At 41.8% G+C, this 26477-nt stretch overlaps 1 protein-coding gene across 2 annotated transcripts in view; it reads left to right on the forward strand.

Moving 5' to 3' along the window:
• The window catches only part of LOC134541661 (glycoprotein 3-alpha-L-fucosyltransferase A), a 211148-nt gene that overhangs the window by 104296 nt on the left and 80375 nt on the right, over positions 1-26477 (forward strand). The window contains exon 2 of one of the 2 annotated variants that reach the window (XM_063385263.1): positions 16999-17094. The exons of the other annotated variant lie outside the window; for it this stretch is intronic. The gene's annotated coding sequence lies outside the window, so the exon portion shown is untranslated. The remainder of the gene's footprint in view (positions 1-16998; positions 17095-26477) is intronic. 2 annotated transcript variants of the gene reach the window in all.

Below are 26477 nucleotides of genomic sequence, written 5' to 3' on the forward strand. Positions count from 1 at the left end.
CGAATCACAGGCCACCCAGTCGAGACGACTCAAAAAGTCAGCAGCCAATGAACAGTTGGCATTTGTCCGAGTGTGTAGAGGATATTGGAGTCTATCCTGGAGTTCATTGAACCCGCGAATTTTTCCGGTCTCTACTTATACCATAGCAGAATATAACTAAACATTGTTCTAATAGTTCAAATTATAGTTTCATTATGTATAATTCCAATTCTGATATATTATGTTTCAAAAAATATATCACAAACTTTTGATCCTATTCATACCCTCTGATTCCATTCATCACGTTTTACGCTTCTCATTCCTTCATTTATTCACCCACGCACCGTTCGCCCAACGTCCGTTTTTCAACATCCAGCTAACGTGTCTATCACAACTTGCAATAACTTCTTTAATTCGTAATAATTAGTACTATAATTGATGTTGAAAAACAAAAAAAAATTAAATAACTATAGTATCACGAACACGGTTAACCTAGATTTCATTTCCGTTGCACTTCTGGACATGATTTTTTAGTAAGTCAACACTAAACATGGTTGTGTACGTAACGATTTTCTGTAAACTGCACTTCTATCAGCTGGTAAAGTGTGCATTCTTTAGACACACATTCTTTGTCGCTGTTGTATCCAAAGTCGTTGTGTATTTGTATTTACTGTTTTTGTTGCAACTGTCTCGTCGTCAGCAGCCTATACTGTGTTCGTCTGTGCTGTGATATTGTTCCGTCTAATTATTTCCACGGAATTATTAGTGCTGTTTATCCATTTAACGTTTTTAATCAGCTTATTTCGGTTGTTTTTCAGGTTGTTTATATATATATAATATGTGTGTGTGTAAATTCTTGTGGTTTCTCTATGTCATGTAAATCAGCGATATCATATACCAAATTAATTATTTCGATCAAATTTCTTAATTTGAAAGAATCATTCAAAGACTGCATTCATTATGTATAACCAATAAACATTTAAATAGTTCATATTCAAGTGCATAACAAAAGGTATATGTTTAAACAGCTTCACATTTCTTTCACGTGTGTGATTAGACCTTTGACAATTTAAAGTACGCACTAGGCTTAGTTCACATGGACAATTGGCTATGAGCCAATAGAATACGAAAGCTGTGTGGCCAGCTTGAACAAGGAATGTACTTCTTACAGTAAATACTCGTACTTCATACTAATTACCACGAGTTTTTAACAATTTTTCTAGTCATCAAACCGGTCTGTTCTCGGAACCAAAGTTTGTTATTTCTCTTCTCTAGCATCAAATATTGTAAAACTCAATACCTTACACTACGCCTGTTTAACATGGCAAAACATGGGAACCACCATATGCCACATAAAATATGATTTAACGTGGTTGATAAGTTACAAGATTGTAGGTATGTGCTGGAGTTTTGCATTTTTGTTTAGAGAGAGTAAGATTACAAGTTTTTTGAGTGCATTGTCATTTGCAATAAATAATATAAAGTAATGCAGTAGCTTGCGTCCAAGCATTTCGCCAGGTTTTATTTAATAATTCAGATCCTTAGTCTCAAAATTCTCAAACGCTTTGAAAAGTAAACAGATGTCTAAAAAAATGAGCCAAAACACACAAATAGGGCATACCACAGTGGTATTCTACATTTTGGCAGTGTCCAGTATTAATTTTAACGGTATTTGCTAACTTGTGTTGGCTACACTAACAAAACACAGGGCTAGATTTAAATTTGTAGAATGACCAGAGAATCGTCCAACATTACTAAACTCGAGAGATGGTCGTTGATTTTGTTGGCTGCCGCTTGTGCTAGAAGACATCTCCTTGTTCATTGATCCACGTGTCATTTGCACTACCGATAGCTTAATTATTATCATTAGCTAGTGTTCTCTCAGCGCAGGACCGATTTGAGATGGGTCAGCCACACAAGAAGTCAACACTTAAATGTCTGTGGAGTAGCGTGTGGTGAAATATACAGGAAATCCATAAAAAAAATTCTTGTTTCAATGGTATATTATAACAGTTTAAATTAGACTATTTACAACAAATCATACATAAAATTGAAGGTAAACTAACCTAGTTTTTCCTACGATTTTCAATATGTGTAACTATACGGCACACATCCAACCTAAATAAAGTACAATTATTCCCACATTGTGGTTAATAGTTCGAAGTAATGGCAGCAATAGCCTCTTCAATTCTGTCTCATAACTCTGGTAAATCATAGGGTAGCGATGGAACCTAGACACGATCTTTTATGAAGCCCTAAAGGAAAAAAAATCGCATGGCGTTATGTCAGGTGAACGTGGAGGCCAGCGAAAAAGAGCTCTGTCGTCTCGACCATTACGACCAATCCAAAGTTAAGGGACTTCAACATTCAACCACTCTCGTACAAAGAGATTCCAAAAGGGAGGACTGAAATTACAGATTAACTATGAGCAAATTGCAGAACACAAAATTCTTTATGCTTATGTGGCGCTGCAAGCGAGTAAACAACAAAGCAGTACTAGCGCACGCGCTCGTCTAAAACTGCTTAAGTTACTCTTTGATTGTGACCTTGAACCAAAACTCTACAACGCCCATATTTAATAGTGTTAACATTTCAAGCTGGGATGTTCTATTATGGGGGAGACCTAAGATGCACATAAAGTTCTGCCATTCCCGATTACGCCCGAATAATTCACCTTCGGCCAACTTCGGGATTTGTTTTATTTTTGCGCAGGAAAAATGAATTCAAATATTAAAAGTGGTCGGTTAGGTTAGCTACATTAAAACACTTTAAAACACAATGGACGGTTAGTTAGGTTAGTATAAGTAGGAGTGACGAAGGAGTACTGTGACCAATGTCAACAACAATGGCGGTCTCCGTGAGACAAGATGGCGGCCCCCATGAAACAAGATGGCGGCGCCCATGGGGTACTGGGGCCGGTGTTTACATTTCAATGTTTACATTGGTCACAGTACTCCTTCGTTACTCCTACTAGTATAGCTACATTAAAATAAACAAAGAAATATAAATATATATAAATTAACCCGAGGTTGGCTGAAGGTGAATTGTTCGGGTGTAATCGGGCAGGGACAGAACTTGATGGACATCTTAGGCTTCCCCTATTATGGACAGACTGTAGTGTTAAAGCTTGGTGCTTGTCATCCCGACAGTGTGGCAGCACCAGCGAGCGGGAGCAGATGGCGTGAGCGTCGCTCGTCAGTCACGCCGAGTTCGGCGGGCCGCCGCCAGGCCGCGCACCGGTCGATACTCCCCCCGCTCCTCTTACAAGGGGAAGCCTTCTTTTCACAGACGAGAGAGCCACACCCGAAGTTCCCCGAAGTTCATGCTCGATTCTCTTTTTCCGTACCACAACAGGTGTATTTATTTTTTTGGGATGTAGCTCACTCATACGTCATACGCCGTTCTATATCATTGTATAAACCGGTGTGGCATTAAATTTTGCGGTCGATTAGGATAGGTTAGCCACATTATAAATACTTTAAAACATTGTAGATGGTTGGTTATATTAGATAAGTATAGCTTCATTAAAAATACTGTAAAATCATTGTGGATGGTTGCTTAGCAAATAACTTTTTAATATGTAGCTATCCAGCGCTAAGAAACCGTTTACATGATTTCACAGTATCTTTAATGTAGCTATCCTAACCAAATCAACCATCCACAATGTTTTAAAGTATTTATAATGTAGCTAACCTAACCTAATTGACCATTAGTTATCATGAGTTACAATGAACAAAAAAAACCGAAGATGCACGATCAGGCGTTTGGCTCTCTCGTCTGTGAAAAGAAGGCTTCCCCTCTTACAAGTGCGAGCTCACAGTCGTACCAATCCCCCAAACATTCAGCCAAGCCCACGGCGAAGGCAGGCCTAGTTCGCAACCAGCACGGAACTCGTCAAGTTGTACGAGTAGAACAACTCTTCATTTACTCCAGATGCATTCTCCTTTGAAAAGTCCATCCATTTAATGTAATTTTCATTAAGTTCAGGGTTTATTTTTTACGACCTCCGGGCATGTGAAAGCAAACATGATTTGTTCACTGGATGCTGTGATTGAGCTTACGTGTGATTTGTCAATTTTTTTTTGTAACTGGTTGACCATTAGTTCAAAGTCCTACAGGAGTTTAAAAGTTTGGCTGTATCGCTTCGTGAAATGTTCCTGTCTCTGCAGACACAGACCTGTTCTCATGTTCGCCCGTTGCAGGTGAAATGGATCGCTGCAGGTACTGACCACCCCTTGACGACCATGGACCAATAAACAATAAACATCGCTTATCAGTGAAGTTCGCCAATCATGGATATCCCACGGATCAACCCAGAAGGGTTTATCTTGGTAATATCAGCCAACCTTAAAACAGCAGAGTGCGATAGTGCCATAGACTAATGATGGATGGATGTACAACTATTATTATTTTTTTGTGCACAGAGCCCACATTGGCTAACGATTTGTCATCAGGACAGTCTAAATAAGCCGATTTGAACAAGAATAGGTGCTTTTGCTAACAAATACTACTATAACGAAATACTTTTAATCAAATCATTAATTTCAGTTATCTATTTCGTACACAAATCATACAAATATTCATTAGACATTAATGTACATCTAGGCAATGTATTAAAACTCACGCATACATAATAATGTTACGTCCTATGTGGGGAGAACTGGGTTCTTAAAGGATAACCCAATTAAGTTTTATTACAGTGTTATTAATTACAAATTTGTCATTAATAATGAATAATTGTACTATAAAATGTCCGATCACAAGTCACGGGCACATAAAAAAATGTTTTTTTTCTAAAGTCACTCAATGTCTGTCAAGATCCGCAGTTCGCACTCTTCACTGGAGCTAGGCTCAACAGTGATTCGCCCCTTACCATGCACATATCCGCACACACTGTCTCGCAACACTCGGTCGCCGCACTCTCACGATCCAGTAGAATTCTGCATCGTGCCACTCTGGGAAGGGGAAGGCGGTTGTCTCTCACTCTCTTCGCCGATGTCGCACTTCCCTTCGCTCGGAATCCGCTCGGAACTCCCGCGGAGGCCGGCGTCGCTGCTTAACCCTTTCAGTCACACTTTGTCAATTCCTAATTTTAATTTTTTTATTGTAACTTATCTAAAATTTTTTGTGTGTTGTAATAATCCTACCCTATAATTACAATATTAATGTATAATTATTTATTATAATTTATGTGTAAATAAAATTTAGTTATTTTATAGCAACAAATAATGACGTCTTCTAGAATGTAGGTACACCTTACCCCGCACATTCATGTTTTAACTCATGTTTCGTTGAGATATACATTGTCCACTTCAGTGGACGGATAGACTGAAAGGCTTAAGTACTCGTGAGTCGTCCTTCCAGAACCGACGAGAGCGGCTGTGACGAGTAGCATCATCCAGGGCCGACCCAACGCCCGAACAGTCCAGAAGGGTGGTGTTCATTCGCGCCACTTCGCGCGGCGGCCCGCTGAATTCCCAAGGCCGCTCAGCGACAGATAACAGCGCCAAGGCAGAACGATGCCGCGGGGCGTAGGGTAGGGGAGGGTAAGGTGTAGCGATGACCCTTGTAATCCGGCCAGGCACGCGTGGCATGCCTTTTATAAATGAGTTTAGCACTTCAATAAGAGATATGTTTACTTTGAGGACAGTAAACACCAATCTATATTTCAATCCTAGCATTTATTGAAAACATAAAATCGTATGGTATATAATTTTGAATTTGCCATTTGGATGTAGCCTTTATTGTCAAATTAGTTATATTAAAACCATTATTTATAAATAAAGAAAAATACTGTTCTTCCCAGAATCTTGGAAATCTCAGGTTTCTAAGATAAGTAGTAACCAAAATTATATTTATTCACGAATGATATACTAAAATTAAATAGTTATATGGCAAAGGTCACATACACGCGTTTTATTCAAATAGTATACCACAATATAACATGATCTGTGTTCATGCTAGGATTTAAATACAAATTACGCGTTAAGTTTCATAATACCATCATCTAAACACTTATTTAATTTAAAAAAAAGCAAACAATTACACTTATATTATTAGTGTATTTAAAATGATTAGCAAAAATATGTATTTATAGAACCATAATAATCATAATTGTCAGCAATAATATATTTTTTAGCTCAGAGATTAGGTAGAAATCAAGATACCATCACGTATAGTCAACATGTTTTGAACGTTCGCAGTTTTGAACGTTGTCTGTTGTCTTATTAGTGGAAATCAGAAGATGAATGTAGTTTTTTTATTAGTTTCAATGCCTATTGCGTGGATTCGAAACACATTCTCTTTACTAAAACGTTCTACAATACATAAAATAGAACTGGATTTTTTTAAAGTTTTATAAAAATGTCTCTCGCTTGCTACGGCGCTCCTATTGTCTATAACGAGGGCTTAAGTCAAATAGTATACAAAACTAATGAACTCGTGAGAAATGCTTAGCTAGTCTCCGAGTTGGCGACACTCCTAGTTTTTTTTTACGTTCAGAAAAACAGCCGAGACCATTCACCGAACTTTTATTTATTTCCTCTTTGTTCTGACCTTGGGCTGAAAGTTGTCATTGCTCAGAAGTATAGATATAGTCTGCGACGCAACAAGGATAAAAAAGTGCCCGAAGATTGTTTTTTTGTGTCGGTTGAAGCTTCTGGAAGCACAGCTGTGCGCGATCTTGTGACCTTCTGGACCCCAACGCTGTTGCATACTTATAAAAATTACAGTAAATTTACCATCTTTTCCACGCATAATCCATCACCAAATAAACGAAGAGAGCTTCGTAATTTCAGATAGCTCTATCTTCGTAGAAATATACGTCGTATTTCAACTTCTGAATTCAGGTTTTTTTTGTATAAACAGGGTGAACGAAAAAGTGGAAGAAGTAAGTGTGATGTTGCAGTATTTTTTACCAGTTTTTGAATGTTTTTCTTCTATACAAAGATTATTTTCAGTAGATTCATATTTACAATAAGCGAACTTAGTACCCGTAACTTTACGAAGATAACGATAAATTTACTAAGATCCCTGGGAAATTTGTAACCAAGTTCTTCGTAAATTTAAGGTGAAAATTTTTTACAGTGCACAGGAAAAGAAAGTCATGCCCGGATTCAAGTACACAGCTATTAACCTGCGGCTTCTAAGACTTGACCTTTGTGGTGTCTTATAGCAGTTCGGTATGTGTGTACATTTTTTTAACCTGTACAAATGGTATTGGTCAACTAAAAGGTTAGTAATATATTTTTAAAAATAAATAACAAAAAATTTAGAATTTTTTTTTGATAAGTAAATTGTTTTTACTTAGTTAAAAAAGCACATGCATGTATTGCTATCTACGTCAGTTTTTTACATCTACTGCGTAAGTTGCAACCATTATATGTGAACGTATTTGTTGAAACTTTATTGAAAATCAATTTAAATATTTAGTTGTTTTCTTAAAATTTAAACCTATTAAAATGTCAATAGAAAATTATTTCTACGGCTTTATTTGTTACTAAAGTGTTCAATCAAACATAACCTTACAAAACGCATTCCAATAAGGAGACGTTTCTTTACCTGGGAATATGCGAGAGCAACACGGGTTCAGTTACTCGCACTTGCATACTTTACTTGAAGCCGGGACCAGCCTTGGTGCTTCTTACTATGTTCCAGCGAAGCAGACTAACCCAGCAAGCGAGCATAGATTATCTTAAATACTCTTTATCGTATAGCGTTGCTCGTAAGCTGTCTCTCTCAACTAAACATTATCTTGCATAGAACAAAACAAATATTTAGAGAGAAAATAAAAAAGTTATTTTTTTTTGGATGGAAATTACTGGCCCTAATAAAGATTTTTTGGAACTCTAATATTATGTTTGGCGTACAAAATCAGTTCTGTTGCACCAAATCTTGAGCGTGTTACGTATGTGTGTGTGTGTGTATAGTTTCGGGATTAGACATTTTTTTTTCCAGAAACCATTTTTTCAGCTCAGAACAATATATATTTTTTTAAACTAGGTGCGTTGAAGAAAACTTTGTCAAAAGCTGTATGTACGAGGTTGAAACCCACGCAAAACTCTTTATCACGTCATTGTAACATTTTTTGTTAATTCTAATATTTTATTGTTTCCTGTTATAAACGTATACGTGTAAGAGTAGTCAACATGTTTCTGCAATTTTATTTGTAATAAGTACGAAGAAAAACAATTTATTGTGGAATCAAAATACAGCGAGTTTACGCTGGGCATGGCAGACGGTGATTGACGCAAACATAACAGCACGAAACCAACAGGGACGACGCAAATGACAGGAAGTTATCGGACACGCGTGTGGGCCTTGTGGGGAAGTCTACCTTCACTGACCCCCGATCAGTCACGAACGTCCGACGCTAGCCGCTCTTGCAACTTCGCGTTCGCAATAACCCAATAAAAAGGAAAATCACTTTTTTCGAGATTACATACATTCTCAACAATTTCTGAGTGTTTTATATGTTTCTTCGCAGGGGCATACGCACAAAATTCAAATTTTTTTAAAAAATCTCATTCCCGCCAGAAAAAAGAAAAAAGAATTAAAATGGGCATAGTTGTTCAATAATCCCGCCCATCCCCTTCCACCCCTAAAAAAAAATTCTGTTGCTGGCATAATCTAACCATCCTTTCATTTTAGTTGTTAACATGTAGAAAACTTCCCTCTAAAGAAATTTATTTACACAATTAACCTAACTTACTTTTATAACTGCAAAAAAAAATAATAAAGCGCGAACTGTCATGGCGTGTGACTCGGTTCACTGGAAGTGTAGTAAGTTGCCGGCGCAGGCTGGCCGCGGACAGCGCTCAGTAGGCCGGCTGGCAGCCCGGCGGGAAACCACTTTAGTCGCCCCTGAAACAACCAGCGCCACCCAATGTAATGGGGACAGCAATGTCCAAGTTCCCGCCCTTTGCTTGGCAGTTTATTTACACTCTGTCCAACTCTTCCTCCGGAACCATCCTTCTGTTTCCTGTAGTCAACCTGCCTGTTATTAATGCATGACATTTTTGCATCGCGCATGTCAGTGGCCAGGGTTTTCCCTATGTCTATGAAGGTTTGACCTGGGCCCAACTTATCTAGTTTTAGTCTAGTATAGTCAGTGAGGGGAGTTAGTCATGGCGCCAATTGCTGCCATGTGGCCAATCCCCCTCCTAGCACATGATGCATGCTTCCTTTCCTGCATGGCTTAAACCCTACATGATTAGAGCGTATAGGCTTCGGCCTGAGACGCACTTAGAGTCTCTCCCTGACACAGACCCCTCCCAAATACACTTAGTTTTAGTTACGTTAGGAAAAGAAAGGACCAGTGTTCTCCGCGCCGCGGAAAAGGTGCGGGTCACGTGTCCCGTGCTGTCCCGCGCTGTCCCGTGCTGACCCGCGCTGTCCCGTGCTGTCCCGCGCTGTCCCGTGCTGTCCCGCGCTGTCCCGTGCTGTCTCGCGCTGTCCCGTGCTGTCCCGCGCTGTCCCGTGCTGTCTCGCGCTGTCCCGTGCTGTCCCGCGCTGTCCCGCGCTGTCCCGTGCTGTCCCGCGCTGTCCCGTGCTGTCCCGCGCTGTCCCGCGCTGTCCCGTGCTGTCCCGCGCTGTCCCGCGCTGTCCCGTGCTGTCCCGCGCTGTCCCGTGCTGTCCCGCGCTGTCCCGTGCTGTCCCGCGCTGTCCCACGCTGTCCCGTGCTGTCCCGCGCTGTCCCGTGCTGTCCCACGCTGTCCCGCGCTGTCCCGCGCTGTCCCACGCTGTCCAGTGCTGTCACGCGCTGTCCCGTGCTGTCCCGTGCTGTCCCACGCTGTCCCGTGCTGTCCCACGCTGTCCCGCGCTGTCCCACGCTGTCCAGTGCTGTCACGCGCTGTCACGCGCTGTCCCGAGCTGTCCCGTGCTGTCCCGCGCTGTCCCGTGCTGTACCGTGCTGTCCCGTGCTGTCCCACGCTGTCCCACGCTGTCCCACGCTGTCCCGCGCTGTCCCACGCTGTCCCGTGCTGTCCCACGCTGTCCCGCGCTGTCCCACGCTGTCCAGTGCTGTCACGCGCTGTCACGCGCTGTCCCGAGCTGTCCCGTGCTGTCCCGCGCTGTCCCGTGCTGTCCCGCGCTGTCCCGCGCTGTCCCGCGCTGTCCCGCGCTGTCCCGTGCTGTCCCGCGCTGTCCCGTGCTGTCCCGCGCTGTCCCGTGCTGTCCCGCGCTGTCCCGTGCTGTCCCGCGCTGTCCCACGCTGTCCCGTGCTGTCCCGTGCTGTCCCGCGCTGTCCCACGCTGTCCCGTGCTGTCCCACGCTGTCCCACGCTGTCCCGCGCTGATCCGTGCTGTCTCGCGCTGTCCCGTGCTGTCCCGCGCTGTCCCGTGCTGTCCCGCGCTGTCCCGTTCTGTCACGCGCTGTCACGCGCTGTCACGCGCTTGCCCAAGCTGTCCCACGCTGACCCGCGCTGTCCAGTGCTGTCCCACGCTGTCCCACGCTGTCCCGTGCTGTCCCACGCTGTCCCGCGCTGTCCCACGCTGTACCGTGCTGTCCCGTGCTGTCCCACGCTGTCCCACGCTGTACCGTGCTGTCCCGTGCTGTCCCACGCTGTCCCGCACTGTCCCGCGCTGTCCCACGCTGTCCCACGCTGTCCCACGCTGTCCCACGCTGTCCCGCGCTGTCCAGTGCTGTCCCGTGCTGTCCCGTGCTGTCCCGCGCTGTCCCGCGCTGTCCCGTGCTGTCCCGCACTCCAGGCCGCGAGGACACCAGCGCCGCGGGCGGCAGATTTCCGAGTCAGGTCACCCCAACATCCAGCACACAGACTCTCCAGTTATTTAGCGCACTTTCTCTGAATCTACGTGAAATTTTAATACGATAAGAAAAATACGAGATGAAATCAAAATATTTTGTTCACAAATTTAACATAGTAAAATCTTAAAAATAAAGGCTGCTTAGAAAAAAAACACGTAAATTTAAAAAAATATACAGAGTGTATCAAAATTCATGTTACAACGAACGCTTGAGGGTAGAAAGCTCTTATTATTTGCAACCATTTTTGCCATTAAACATGTTGCCGGAAACGCGTAGTTAAGCCCCTGTAGCCCTAGAAAGAGTCAGCGTAGGCAACCCGTTGTAGAGTGTTATGTTGTGGATGTGCGGGCGTTCGAGTAGATAAATAACCTTTTTAATCGTGGCACAGATTTTAATTTCACTCTGAAATCAATCACAGCTTCGGCTTTGTTTCACAACATTGAAATTGTTGCATACGTTTTAACAACGTGACAGCATAAAGCAACGGCTCAAAAACACGCCCACCTTGAGCGATACAGAGGTGGCAACGGCGAATCATGTTTTCACGGATACGCTGGAGCATGTGTGGAGTCGACCTTATGATTTCGAACGCTTCAATGATTCGCTGTGTAAGCTCTTCTACCGTTTCTACTGGCGTAGCGTAGATAATCCCTTTTACGTAACCCCACAGAAAGAAATCTAACGGGGTTAGGTCCGGTTACCTTGGCGGCCATGCGACAGGGCCCGCTCGTCCAATCCATCGGTTTGGAAATGTTTGGTTTAAATACTCTCGCACTTGCAGGGAAAAATGAGGTGGTGCCCCGTCATGTTGGTACCACATCACACGTTGGACATGCAATGGAACCTCTTCAAGAAGACCTGGTAGTTCGTTCGGAAGGAAGTGGAGGTATCCGGCGCCGGTAAGTCGTGGCGGAAGAAAAAAAAGGCCCTATGAGTACGCCGTCAACAATACCGGCCCACACATTAACAGAAAAACGTTCCTGGCGAGCTGTAACACACGTTGCATGCGGATTGACATAATTCCAAACATGACTGTTGTGCGAATTGAGAATAGCGTCTTGAGTGAACTTGGCTTCGTCGCTGAATAAAACCGCTAACTCGGGGTTCCTCAATACTCTTCGAATGTACCAACGAGAAAAGGTCATGCGAAGAGGATAGTCCGCCGGACCCATGTGTTGCACTTTTTGAAGGTGGTACGCGTACAAGAGTTGCTCATGAAGAACTCGCCAAACAGCCATTTTGTCAGCGTCCATATCGGAACCTTCTGCCCTTGTGCTTGTATCCGGACTCTCCTCAAATCTCTGAAGTACCTACATCTTCTTCAAAACTGGGAGTACGAACCCTGCGTGGAGCACCAGCATTTGGTCTTGTGACGGCACATGTACCAGTATCACGCATTCGCTGAGTAAGTCTTGCAAACATGGTGTGAGCTGGAATCCTACAACCCGGATATCGTTCTTCGTACAGACGACGGGCGGCTCGTCCATTTTGTCTAGCTTCCCCGTAAACAAGCAGCATGTCCGTGTACTCATCAAACGTGTACTCCATTGAGCTCCACTAAAACGTCGCCCTTTTCAGAACCACAGCGAAAGAAATGACACCACGAGTTTGCTTGTACGACAGAACAGTCAACGACAGACCACCAGTGATAGCAAAACACACTGCGACACTGCGATGTCACGCTGCGCAGTGCTATGGCACGGCACGAACGGAAGAAAAGAGGTGAGGGCGCCACCAACGGAAGTAAAAAGGGGCGGGGGTCAGCATTCGACATCGTACAGTCCTCTCGAGCGCTGCCCGGCGTCGTAAACACGTAATTCGCCACAGCATCGTCTGTCTCGTACAAAGCCCAACGGGTTGCCTACGCTGACTCTTTCTGGGGCTACAGGGGCTTAACTACGCGTTTCCAGCAACATATTTATTGGAAAAATGGTTGCAAATAATAAGAGCTTTCTACCCTCAAGCGTTATAACATTAATTTTGATACACCCTTATATATAAGATAGTAATTAGCAGAGGTCTAATAAAGACATTATCTAAGATCGAGCGCGCAGGTGAGGACATGCGTGGTGATTGTGCTGTGTGGAGCCTGTGTGCTGCCTCTCTGCACGGCCCACCCAGGGTGGCGGGTGGCGGGTGGCGGGTGGTGCCAGCTGGTGGTGCTCTTGGGCTGGTGCCTCAGGTGCGCCACCGACAAGGGTGGTTTTCCACAACCCACCATGTCTTCTGCACCGAGTTCCTTTGGTGAAGTTATTTTGTAGATTATTGTTTCCAACTTGAAAGGGGATTGTGAAGGATTTATTTACTTGTTTTTAACGGCAGATATCGTAAATTAAAACATTAAAAAAAGCAAACAACAGAATTGAGGGCCTGTTGGTGGTATTATTACAGTTGTAGACATATCTGAGAGTTAATCTAGACTAAACGCCAATGACTTCAATGGAGAAAATATTTGTGGCAGTCAGTCACTGTAACCTCAGGCATTCCACTTCAGAGGGTACTATGATTCAACTAAACGAAGAAAATTTTAAGAGCCTATAAATGTTTTAAACCATTAAGACGTTGTTTGGTTCCTATCTTTCCTCGTTAACAAAGCTCAATTTGGCAGCTGAATATTCTCCCATTGTGTCTGAGAATAATACTGGCAAATAGTTGACTATTATAGTTGTTTGGAAAAAAAAAGACAGAGCACTTGTTCTTGGAAAAGACCAGTAAGGAACCCCACGTGTTAAATTTAATAAATTATATTGATTTGAAGTATTTACAAACTACTTGGGGTTTATTAAAGCAATAACGTGGACGTGTATCGCGTAAACGATCTGGTGCTATCGACCCGTCAATAGGACAGCTACTGATGTAAGCTGTACAGACCACCATCATGACATACCGTGTCTAGTGCTTCTTGCCTACGTTTCAGGCAATGCGAATTCAGTACGGTTTTTTTTTTTTTGCGAAAACGGCTTACATGAAAGTTTCCAACTAGATGACCTTATCGGTAACTTTCAAGGTACTTGGTAACAGTATTCCACTCAATATCGATAACGACTTAGAGTTGTAAAATTACATTAGAATATCTCATAAGGAATTATATAATCGACAATGTTTCTACAGGTGCATTTACAATAAGAAACCGTATTTGTCGATATTTTACGTTGCTGCAAGTATTTTTCCAAATATTTGTTTAACATATTCTACAATTTTATTTTAAGAAAACATAAATATATTGATAATTATTTAATGGAGAAAGTTATAGATTGTATATACATATAAGGTGAGAAGTGAAGAAGTAGTCTTATGAAGAAACCAATGACTAACGTTGTATTAATTTATACTAGCCTTAAAGAACCCGTCTAGTCAAAGGTTTATCTGTGTTCATGAGGCGGGATGATAAGTGCGACGCTCGCCTGTGCTTCTAGCGCGGTGTTGCCTCTAAGCGCAAGGCTGTGGACTGACGCGCAGTCTTCTCGTCATACTATGAAATCTGAGTGGTAACCATAACATTAGCTGGATGAGAAACGAAGATAAAGGTGTAATTCAAGTTCCTTAAGAACTTTCAATAATCTGTACCGGTTGTTTTATGCCTGAAAATTACTCTAAAAACTTGCCTTCTAGCCATTTTAACTCTTCTAAGAAAGTTTATTTTTTGATTACTTAATCCGGAAACAAAACCACTTATCAGACCTCAACTAACTCTTAAATGCTTTACGTAAACAGACCCCACCATCTCGAGTAGTTTTCAAATCGCGGTGTTCCCTCTGAAGCTCTGCTCGCCGTATGTATGCCTGGATGGGGGGGGGGGGGGGAGGCCTTAACAGAGAATGTTCAAACACGCCACCTTCGGCCGCCACGCGTCGCGTAGTTTAGCGCAGCTGTCTTTGTTGTGGTCTGCAGCATTGTCAGCGCGAAGTAGTGCGTCTCATGTGTCCCCTTTTCCTTGGTGCGCGAGATATCTCGTCCACCTCCAGCTGCTAAACTCTCAACAGAGTGAGATCCAGTCGCCTTGATGGCCATGTCATCGGACCACGGAAACCAACATGTCCACCAGGGAAATGGTCATTCAGACGTGCTTGCAGCGTTCCAGTACAATGAGGTGGCGCACCGTCGTGCTGCATTGCCGTGTTGCCAGCGGTGCTTCTTCTATGTGTTGTGGCAATTCGTCCTGTAATAACTACAAACACGTATGTCCTACCAGATTTACTTGAAAGTCGAACGGACCGATTAGCTGTACTCAACACAATCCGACATCAAAAGTTTACTCTAAAGCGGCGCGGCGTGGAAAATTATTCTCTTTGCTGAAGTGTGTTCCTAATGCCGTCTCTGGCGAATTTTGATCAATAAATATTCCGATTTAAGTGACTACAGTTTTCTCGGGGTATCTCCTATTTACCCTGAGGATTGTGCTGAACCTCGAGCGAGCCCCACAAAAATTCTTTTTGTGAAGAGGAAGGTAGAGAACCTCAACTTAAGGATCGTGGTCGGACAATACCCCCCTCAACGTGGGCCGAAGGGTGGCAAGACCTAAGGGCCTTAGGTCGTTGCCACCCTATCATTAAAATCTGTGCTAGATTAGTGCCAATTTCGTCTGCAGTAGCTCCAACGTGACATACGTGCGCAGAACGAGAAAATATTTGTCCGCGGTACGAACATGCCTAGTCTGTGATCTATAATTATGTCATGTTCACTACTATTTGATAACAAAATATTTAAGAGTAGAAAACCTTAGTACGAGTCTGTCTTGCAATCTCGCGGCTGGTATCAAAATTTACACAATTTAACAACGTTTCCCTAATGGCCGTTAGTTGGCAGGTAAACGAAATACAAGTAAAGTTATAGTTATTATTCTAATTGAAGTATTTTTGGATAGACTTTAAGTAAAAAATACCTTAATTAATAAGTTTATATGAAAAATGTGTATTCCATGTAAAAATACATAAAAAATACTGCACAACCGTTATTTTAATATGTCACTGAATAAAATATATTTAAATGTACATGCAAACACTAGGAAGTTGTAAAATATATTGTAAGTTTCGAATTTTGAATCACGTGTTATCACATGCGTAAACGTACATCTCCCAAACGCAGCTCTATTTCAAATACTAAAAAAAAAAAAAAAAAACTCACCACAAACGTTTTGCAATTAAACCATCGTAAAATTGCCAAAGAGAAGTGTCTGGTCTACCTACTGCAATAATTTTAATATTTGTTTTGATCATCACACCAAAAGTTTAATTTTTTAAAGTCTATAAAGTTCGCACGTTTTATTTTTAAAGGTTTAAGACAACGCAACGTGGCGAATCTATAATTTTGTATTTTTTATTTTTGGGAGTTCAGTTAGATTCATAATACGAAATAACAAAATGTATTACACAAGTGTCTCTAGGGTAACGTTACGACCGTGTAGTTTAAGGACGCCGGCAATGCGAGCAAACTTCAGGTTGTGTTTACACTGACCAGTCGCGCGAATGTGGCCGACTGCTCTGTGATAAGTCGCGCATGACTCGACCTTCACTTTGTGCCCTGAATGCCATTGGTCGAGAGCCCGCCGGGGCTATGCTTGCGAGATCTGACCCCGTTATGCTGTCTCCGGGGCCGCAGCCAGGATCTAGGGAAGGAGCGGGTCCAGTATATCCACTAAAACATTTTCATGTGTAAGTTTTCTGTTTAATCTAATTTTAACAGATAAATTGTCACGCTAAAATCTTCAACACCTACACATAGAAATTTAAGTAATGATTTTGCTTGAGAAAAAAACGTTTTTCGTTAAAATAAAGTCATAAATACATGTATGTATATAAATGTTATTTAAAACATGAAACACAAATGTCAAGTTTGTATGAAAAACATTTTTAACATTTAACACGTGTGCAAACCAGCATTAAATGTAGACTTCTTACAAACACATCCTGCCACTACTGTGTATGAGGCATGTTGGGCTAGATGTGGGCGGAAATTTATTTATCGTAGCCCACTGTAAGAATTACAACAATAGAGTTCTCTGTAATCTTGTGTAGTTAAGTTGCTGTCATTTTCTTATTCTGTCTTCACAAGGCTTTTTTTTTCATTTATATCCTTGAAGGGAGGGTATGGAACCCACAGACCACCCTATTGGCTACGTCCTTGCTGTTGACAGCGTATACTGTCAGGAAAGCTGTTACTTTAAATGTATTTATTCATGAAAGGTTTTCGTGAAATGTCGATTTGTTGTAAATACACTTGGCGTTCAATATCTCAAAACACTTTTTTTTTTCGCAGGTGAGTTCCTGAGGATCAGTCTCACGGCATCCTAGTCCTCCCGTTGGACTTGGATTTGCGCGTGTGTCGCACCCACTAGCACGGGGAATGCTGCAGGTATGTGCGTACGGAAAGTAGAGGTGTTATATGCAGACGCCTGCCAGAATCTAATACTATTTTTTGGACATACGCCATTGCGGATTTTTCAGTGGTTTTTCATGGGAAAAGTTCAAGAATGCAAAATAATAAATCAAAATTAAAACTTAAACTCACAGAGAACAAGCATAATCAGCAGATGGAACCACCGATGAAACTAAACAGATATTATGGACAACACGGCGAAGACAGCACAGGCGAACACATTTTTATTTCTTATTTTGCATTCTTGAATTTTTTCCATGACAAACAGTGCAATACTGCAATGACGTATGACAAAAAATTGTATTAAATAAAAATTCTCCTTTGCGTGAATCATTTGAAGAACGTGCCCGCCAGAATGTCGGGCGCTCGCAAGACAAACTTCAAACATTTGAGACTGAAATGTACATGATGAGCACAAATGATCAGTACACTTTCAAAAAATCATAAAAACTAAATGTTGCTGCGGATTTACCTGTAAGTTTTTTCAGCCAGTAAATAATCTCTCAAAGTTTTTTTTTTCACTAGTTACAGTGACTCAATGTGCGCTCCTAGAGTTACGCGGCAAACGACCTGTGACAGTTTTTTTGACGAAAAAGAATGACCCGTTAAATATTCTCCCTCGAGACATTCACTTTCAGGGGATCTTTCTCATGCTCGATGTTCACATGGTGATTTTCCGTTCCCCAAGAACATTATGTGGCTATTCACTTTGCCATCCGTGTGGAATGTGGCCTCGTCACTGAAAATGAACCTCGAGGTTAGGTTGTTGTCCATTCTCGCTAGAACCTCGGAGCCGAATGCGTAATATGTACCATAATCATTTTGTCTGAGTGCTGTGACCGACTGGAGTCTGTGCGGTTTCATTCGCAAACGTTTGCACCAAGATTTTCGATAACGTTGTTTGGGGCATCTGCAGTTCACGATTTGCTCGCCTAGTTGATTTCCGTGGGCTACGCAAAATATGATTCTCCAATGCGGTCCACATCTTCCTCGGGCGCGGAGGGCCGACCACGAATATTGCCTTTGGTAATGCACCATCTCTCTTCAAACTTCTTGTAACAACCATAAATGGATGACCGACTTGGTGGTTTCACGTTAACAAATGTCTGCAAAATTCACGTTGCACAACAGTTACTGACTCTCTCTCTCTCTCTCTCTCTCTCTCTCTCTCTAGGCTAACTGAAGCATGCACTAACTCTTTTGCTGCGCGGTAGGGCTATTATAAGCACTAGCTGCGTATAGTGGAGGCAACCTGCAACAAATGAATCCTCAATATCTGCAAAAAAAATTTCAGGTATTGTCTATTAGCTGTAAGACTTTTAGGTAAATCATCCAAACAGTTTATTTTTTATGAATTTTGGAAAGTGTTCTGATAATTTGTTATCAACCTGTATTTTCAGGTCTGTGTCTGTGGTGTTTTGTAGACCTATGAGTTAGATTTTTATACACTAGGACTAGCAAATCAAAGACAACAGAGCGTGAGTGGACTTGAAGGGGATAACGTACTCTCAATTTTTGCTTTTTTCCACTTTAGGATGTTATTACTAGTTTGAGTGATTTATCACTATATCTGGCATGACAGGGCACAAATATTACCTTACCACGTTGTTGTGGTTGCTATTCGCGACCCACAAAGAAAGTTTTCTCTTGGACTGAACTTTGTTCCCCCTGGATGATCTTACTCCCGTCGAACATATGCGTGAGGCGGGTGGCCTGCCCTACAGGCAAGGCTTTCCATTATGTTTCGCGCGCCTAGGCTGAGGTAGTGGAGTGGTGGGGGTGACCGCGTGACTGGGCACGTGACTTTGCCGCCCCTCAATTCTTCCCCGCCCCTCCTTTCTACCCCGCGGAAGTAGGAGAAACTCGCACCTTCTGGTTCGTTCGGGAAGGAAAAGGAAGCACACCAGAGGGTATATATAGATCCAACCTGATAATATCGATATTTTCGATAAATCAGTTTATTATTATTAAATATTATTGAAGTGATGTATCAAGGGAAATATGTGACATAAAGAACTGCGGTTGAGCTCGAATTGTGGAAAATTTAGTCGTCTGTAAAATTATAACAGGTAATGTTTCGCTACCACATAAACTGCTGAAATTAAAAGCGAAAAACCAAACAAAGTGCTAATATTCCACTGTTTTTCCCAAAAAAAAAACACACAATGAACGATAATAAAACCGACTACTGGTATTTTTGCAACGAGAGGCCCCTTTTGTCAGAGTTTGATGGGTTATTAGTGGTAATTTAGATGATATTGTTACGATTTACCGGGTTCGTAAAGGATAGTCCAATTAAAGATTTTATTACACTACACAGTTTTATTGATGGCCACTACTTCTGTTTCTTACAATTAATCTTCTAAAATGGCAAATAATCAATTGCACTTAAAAATAATGTTGCTTCCTCAGTCACTCGTTTTCAAACACCGCACACCTCGCTGTGCTGCACCTCTGGCGCAACTCTCGCCGCAGCGCCCCTCGTGGACCTCCATCGCCGCACTCCGCCGCCGCCGTCGCAGCTCCCTTCGCCGAGATCCCACTCGACGCCTCACTCGGAACTTCGCTCGGAACTCCGCCGCGCCCGCGACACTATCGCCCGGAACTGAATTCTTCGTCCTGGAACCTTCGTCCAGGGACTTCGCCGCTCTATCGCCCGGAAACTCCGCCGCGGGAAAAATCCCGACTCCACGCACTCACTCCCTGCCCTGGAACCTTCGTGCAAGGACTTCGCCACTCTGCCGCACCCGCGGCACTATCGCCCCGGAAACTCCGCCGCGGGAAAGCTCCCGACTGAACTCTCCCTCAGGCCGGCGTCCTCGTCTTATATATCAGCCCAGACGCTTTCCAGAAATCATGAGCGCGGCTGGGGCCAGTCGCGTCATTCCGCGCCGACCCGACGGCAGAAATCTCTCGAAACACGTGTCGGCGGCTGCCAGGTGGCGCGGGGGACTCCGCAGCTGTGATGTGTAAGGTGTCTATCAGCGCCGCGCGGGAGCGGAGGGCTGGAGGGAGGGGAAGCGGCGCTCCTTGTAATCTACCGCGCGGCTCATGTTGCGGCGGCCACCAGCCAGCTCTGCACCTGCACGTGTCGCGGCCTTGCTCACGTTCGTAACAATATTAACTAATTTGACTAGTACCTTTTTGGGTTATTGTTGACAGCAAACACTTGTACATATTTATGTTTTTCGCCATCTAGTTCCAGTAAGCAAACGATAGGTATGTATGATGTACGTAATATATAGCTACTTATTTGCTAAGTGGCAGTAGCCTCTAAGAAAGCACAACCAGTCTGCACGTAATTATACCTCACGGAAGTTGCCTGCCGACCAGGTACGGGGATAGGCATAGTGAGATGTAGCACTTTGCGGTTATCTGACGGTAAACAATGTGTTCCACCCAACAATCAGGCGACAAAGAGTCTGTATTTTCACAGTTGCCTGTGATCCGAGGGGGAATCGTTGCATTATAGTTCCCACGTGTGCTTAGGGAGAGTGCGTTTGTTTGCCATGTAAAAAAAAACTATTTTGAGCTTGGCGCATTTTGTGTTACTTGGTAAGTGATCCCTTGTTGTAAGTTGATTATTTAAATTACTTAATGCAAGCTTTTTCTCAGATACTTTCATTTTGCCAATTTAGTGAATAAATAGAAGAATGTTATCATTTATTTTATACGTTGGAAACCAGTTAAAATAAATAAGCTGCTTGTAAACATATTTGTTTGAAAAAATGACATGGCACATTTTTATAAAATTAAAATGAAAATAACGTTATAATTTCATTTTGGTACGCATGTAATGAATTTTTATTTTTTTTTTTAAAAAGGTTTTTGCTTGTAAACTTTATACACCACCACCTGACAGACGTTTTGAATATATTTTAAGTGTTTTATTTTCTCTTTCGTTGTCAAATCGCTTTGTAGTGTCCAGTAAACATAGCTTCAGGTGCTGCTATATATGAAAATAAATTGTGGTGACGCAGATTTAACTGATATGCCGATTGTAAATACTATGGTGGTCACCACAAAACCTTAGGCATGGGAGTGAATTTTCAAGAAATGATTTATGATGGGGAAATTATGCGTTTTCCCGTGCCATCTGTGCTATCTTTTTATCGGGTCTAGGTGATATTATCATCAAAAAATACGTTGCTGAGCTCGGACCTATGGCTCAGCCCTGAGTGGCAGATAGTTAGAGACCGGGAAACTTCACGGATTCGTCTAGCCTCAGGGTAGAATTCAAATTCATAAATTTACTCAGCCCATGTTTTGTTTTTCCATTGGTTGATTTATTACCAAAAAATATTTATCCTTGTTAATTGGCACCACCTGATTCGTTTACTTCTCTCCTAACTGGGCATCGATTGCCCGCTGTCGTAGAGGGGCGTATCCAATTAACTGTGGTCCAATCATGGACATAGTGCGAGAGTGTTAAGGTTTGCATTCTAACTTGATCCTTAAAGAATGCGCGATATTTCCGTATCTCTACTATTGGTTGTCTCGCCTACAGAGCTATAACAATGAACTAATCAGAGCTAATGGTGTCGTCAGCATCAGATCCGACGAGTGTTGATGGCGTGAGGATGGAGCGCTGACGGGAGAGGCGAGAAGGGTAACGAGCGAGCCTGCAGAGGAGTCGAACTGGGGTCGCCGAGGCACTCGGGCCGATGGAGCCCCTGGGAGTGGTCGCTTCAGCGGCGGCGGATAGCAGGCACTTGTCTGAAAGACACTGCACCGAATGTCATTTGACAGAAATTTCGGAGAAACGACTTTTGGTATAGCGTATTTCGGTCAACCGCCTGTTGCCAGAGTTAATACATATTCCCAGCGAGCTTTATTTTCACATTTTCGGTTTAATGCCTTTCGTTTCAGTGCCTATAGATCTTGTGCCTTTTGGTCTAGTGCCTTTCGGGTAAATTACTCCCGGTCTGGTGCCTTTCGGTCAAATAACTGCATTTCGGTCTAGTGAATTTAAACGACTTTCGGTCTCATGCCTTTCGCTCTAGGGATTTTCGGTCAACTGTCAAGAGTTAAGACATACATATTCCCAGTGAGCTAAATTTTCCAATTTTCTGTTTAATACTTTTCGGTTCAGCGCCTTTCGGTCAAATGACTTTAGCTAATGCATTTAGGTCCAGTGCCTTTCCGCTAAATTATTTTTCGGCCTAGTGCATTTCGGTCTATTTTCTTTCGGTCAAATGAATTTCTTTCTAATGCCTTTCAGTTAAATTATTTTCGGTGTAGTGCCTTACTGTAGGTGTGGTGATGCGCGGCCACGCCCCGGGGTGACGTGACGGCGGGAGACGCACCCCTCGGCGGGATGGCGCGGTCCGGCGCGGCGGTCGATACCTCGATACCCCGCGGCGCAGTGGTAACACGCCGTCCTGCCATCCTGGGAGAAGCCTTAGAGGTCCATCAAGTTCTGTCCCTGCCCGATTACACCCGAACAATTCACCTTCGGCCAACCTCGGGTTTATTTATATATATTTGTATTTCTCTGTTTATTTTAATGTAGCTACACTAACCTAACTAACCGTCCATAGTGTTTTAAAGTTTTTTTAATGTAGCTAACCTAACCGACCACTTTTAATATTTGAATTCATTTTTCCTGCGCAAAAATAAAACAAATCCCGAGGTTGGCCGAAGGTGAATTGTTCGGGTGTACTCGGGAATGGCAGAACTTGATGTGCATCTTAGGTCTCCCCCATCCTGGTCCCGGGGTGACTCGGGCAGAGGTGAGAGGCCGCCATCCCCGGTCTGTTTCAGCAGTCACGTGGCCAGGAGGGAGGTCTGTGGGTTCCCTTCAAGGATTTATATTTTTTAAAAAAAACCTATCTTATACAGAATAAGAAAATTACAGCAACTTAGCTACACAAGGTTATAGAGAACTCTACTTTTATTGTAATTCTTATAGTGGGCTACAATAAATGCATTTCCGCCCACAATTAGCCCAACATGCCTCATACACAGTAGCGGCAGGAATAGTTTTTGCAAGAAATCAATATTTAATGCCGGTTTGTAAGAATGTATTTCCTACGAACTTGTCATTTGTGTTTCATGTATTAAATAACATAATACATATGTATTTATGACTTTTTTTTAATGAAAGCTTCAAAAGATTGACTTATGAAAAAAGTATCAAAAAATTAAATAAAACCAAAATTTAATGTGTACAGTTTTCTTTTCTCAAATATAATCATTACTTAAATTTCTATGTGTATACGTTGGACTTATAAAAGTCTACTGTTCCCTGAGATTTTAGTGTGACAGTTTTCTTTTCAAACTCAATCACAAATAAAATTTACTCATAATAACTGATATGAGGGTTGTACTGGACTCCCTCCTTCATTAGATCCTGGCTCTGCCTTTGTTGAAGTTGTGTACTGTCCTCTCTTAACAAGCACGTGGCGGGCAACATGTTACGCCCCAATGAGATAAATGAATAGGTGAACGTTCGTGCGCCGGCAGAGCTTCCATAAGAGTCTGCATCAAGAAGATTGTCTCAAACTTGACAGTTCTCAATATATTCCCAAAATGTCACTTGCAAAGAAACAACACACTTTTATTTTGTTCGCAAACAACGGAAACTACGTGTTGTTTGTTCACAAACGCTTTTGACAGAATAGCAGTGACAAAAGGATACGGTAGACCATTTTTTAGACAAATGTTTTTAGAAATGTCAAATTTAAGACAAGTTACGTGTCGCTGACTTGTGCACCAGACCTGCTGCCCAAGCCAGTATGCAAGCAGATGCAGATGTTTGTGTGACACGACATGCCGTATCATTGTCATAATCTTCATGGAGTGGAGTCACAGTCCATCGAAGGACTAAAGCATCCTGCACCAAGCCTCGCAATATATATATACTTACACGCAATTGAACACATGCTCATGTACATACATATACGCATGTCCACACATACACGCATGTCCACACATACACGCATGTCCACACATATACGCAAGTACACACATATGCGCATGTACACATTAATGTGCATGTACACATTAATGTGCATGTGCACATTAATGCGCATGTGCACATTAATGCGCATGTACACACATTTGCGCATGTACACACATTTGCGCATGTACACACATATTGTGAAATGCCTTAAACAGCTGGGCTTTCATCCGTCGTAGCGTCCCGATGAAAGTCCCAGACATCTCAGGGTTGTTTGAATTTTCTGTATTATGTTATTAGGGATAATTAATAAAAATTTACATTAGTATTAATAAAAATATATTAACTGAGATATTTTAGCAAACACACTTGTCAATAACAACCAACTTTAATATGTGGAAGTGAAAAGAGTTCAAATATAGAAGAAGATTTCGGATAAACAAAGAACACACAAATATTGAATTAATGCTGACTGTAATAATTGCCCTTTTAAAATAAAATATAAAGTAACATTAACAAACTCGTTATCAACACATTTTAATCATAATTGAGTATTAAGACTTTGTGGCGAGCTCGCGTATAACTAGGTACGTATATCACCCTCTCGGCAGAAGTGCGCCAGCCCCCATCTACTACATCAGAAAGCCAGTTCCAGAACCAGCAACTACATCAGCACCTATGGCAGCTCCAGCACCAGCAAGTACACTCGTCCGTTTCCTTTATCACTTCGGCTTCTAGACCTGTGGAGACACTGGCAGGTGAAGAAGTGACTGAAGACAGGCCGTCACAAGACTTTCCATCACCAGCAAGATGACACTCTCCTGCAGTGAAGTTATAGGGGAGGAGGATGTGACCGTGTGTATTGGCATTGAATATATATAATGTATAGAAGTCGCGAGCCCAGGTTAAATTTTCTGTCCGGTTTCTCAGAAGAATTGTTGTAGTTCCAAGCTCCGCCGCTGCGATCGCTTTCATCGCTGTGTATCGGCCGTATACGCCCCTGGCGGTATTTGGCAGAACTAGGTTAACCAGCCCAGTCGTGACATCATCCTTCACCCCCCCCCCCCCCCTGCGAAAATCCCAGACCCACGATTCAAATTACCCGGCAGGTCTTATCAGCATCGTTAGGCGACCTTGAAGAGGAGCTTCCCTTACCGTCGTTTGAGAATGATGAAATCCCAAAAGAAGCTAGCCACGGAAATCACTGAATGATGGGATTCTGTACCCAATGAAGTGAAAATTAGCTATTAAAACTTTGTATTGGGCCAATAGTCAGTGTTCCGTTCAAAATATGGTTTTATTTTAAAAGTAAAATACTTATTTAAACTATATTTCGCGTTTGTACAACTTTACTTTTAGATATTGGCAAGGAAAATCAACATAACTTAAACAACCTTCTCTTATTCAATGTTATCTATTAAGTAGTAAAAGGGGTAGATATTATTTTTTAAAATAAAAAAATATGGAACCCACTAAATCAGTATTGGCAATATATATATATATATATATATATATATATATAATATTAAAATACGCATATTAACATTTTTTGTATTTAACTTTTTCGGTAATAAAAATTCAGGATGATTTTGGTTTAATTGGTTTACGTATATTGCTATATTTTCTAAATCACATAGAAAGGGGAAAAGAGTACATCAGTGAAAATTCAAAAATTTAGTTAAGTAATACTAGCCATACCAAAAAAATCAATATGCGAGATAAGAAATTTGGTAACTGCTCTACATTTCAAAAAAAATGCATTGGTTTCATGAATACTGAAATGTATGCGTAATAAGACATATTATGTTATTATCCTAAGCATGACTATAACTAAAAAAATTACAGTAATTTAAAACGATGGCAGTCTTAACATACAATAAGTGCGCGAGTCTTAGTTTATTTTTTAATTGGCTTCTTCGTCAGATGGAAAAGAGTTGAGATTTCTCAAGGAAAAATATATTCTCAAAGTCACTAAACCGGGAGATAGAAAATAAGTAGGTTCTTAATTTTAAATAAAAGTTAAAATAGGCTTACGCTAAACTAATTAAAAATAAGTCGTAAAAATATTTTTATTTATTAAATATTTATTAAATATTTTGTTTATTGCTTCACAACATTCATTTGTCAATCTCAAATTTCATCGTACCACTTGTCAGAAATGTCACCAAAAATGAGAGATAGATTTTTTTTGACGAATTTCAATTACGAGGAAACCTTTCGCAAGACTTTTTTCTTCGGAGTAGTCACTGGGACACCATTAATTTAAATCCACTAAGATAATAAAATTGTATGTATAATGATTTGTTTTTGTATATTTATATAACTTCCCAACCAATTTTTAATGATTTTCATGTGAATAAAAACTTGTAAAGCAATTTAATTAACTGTGTCATAATACTTCGGATTAGATGGAAATACAAATTTTTCATCCGTAATATACGATGATAAAATATATTTA

The sequence above is a fragment of the Bacillus rossius genome (assembly GCF_032445375.1).
Source record: "Bacillus rossius redtenbacheri isolate Brsri chromosome 4 unlocalized genomic scaffold, Brsri_v3 Brsri_v3_scf4_1, whole genome shotgun sequence".
NCBI lineage: Eukaryota > Metazoa > Arthropoda > Insecta > Phasmatodea > Bacillidae > Bacillus > Bacillus rossius.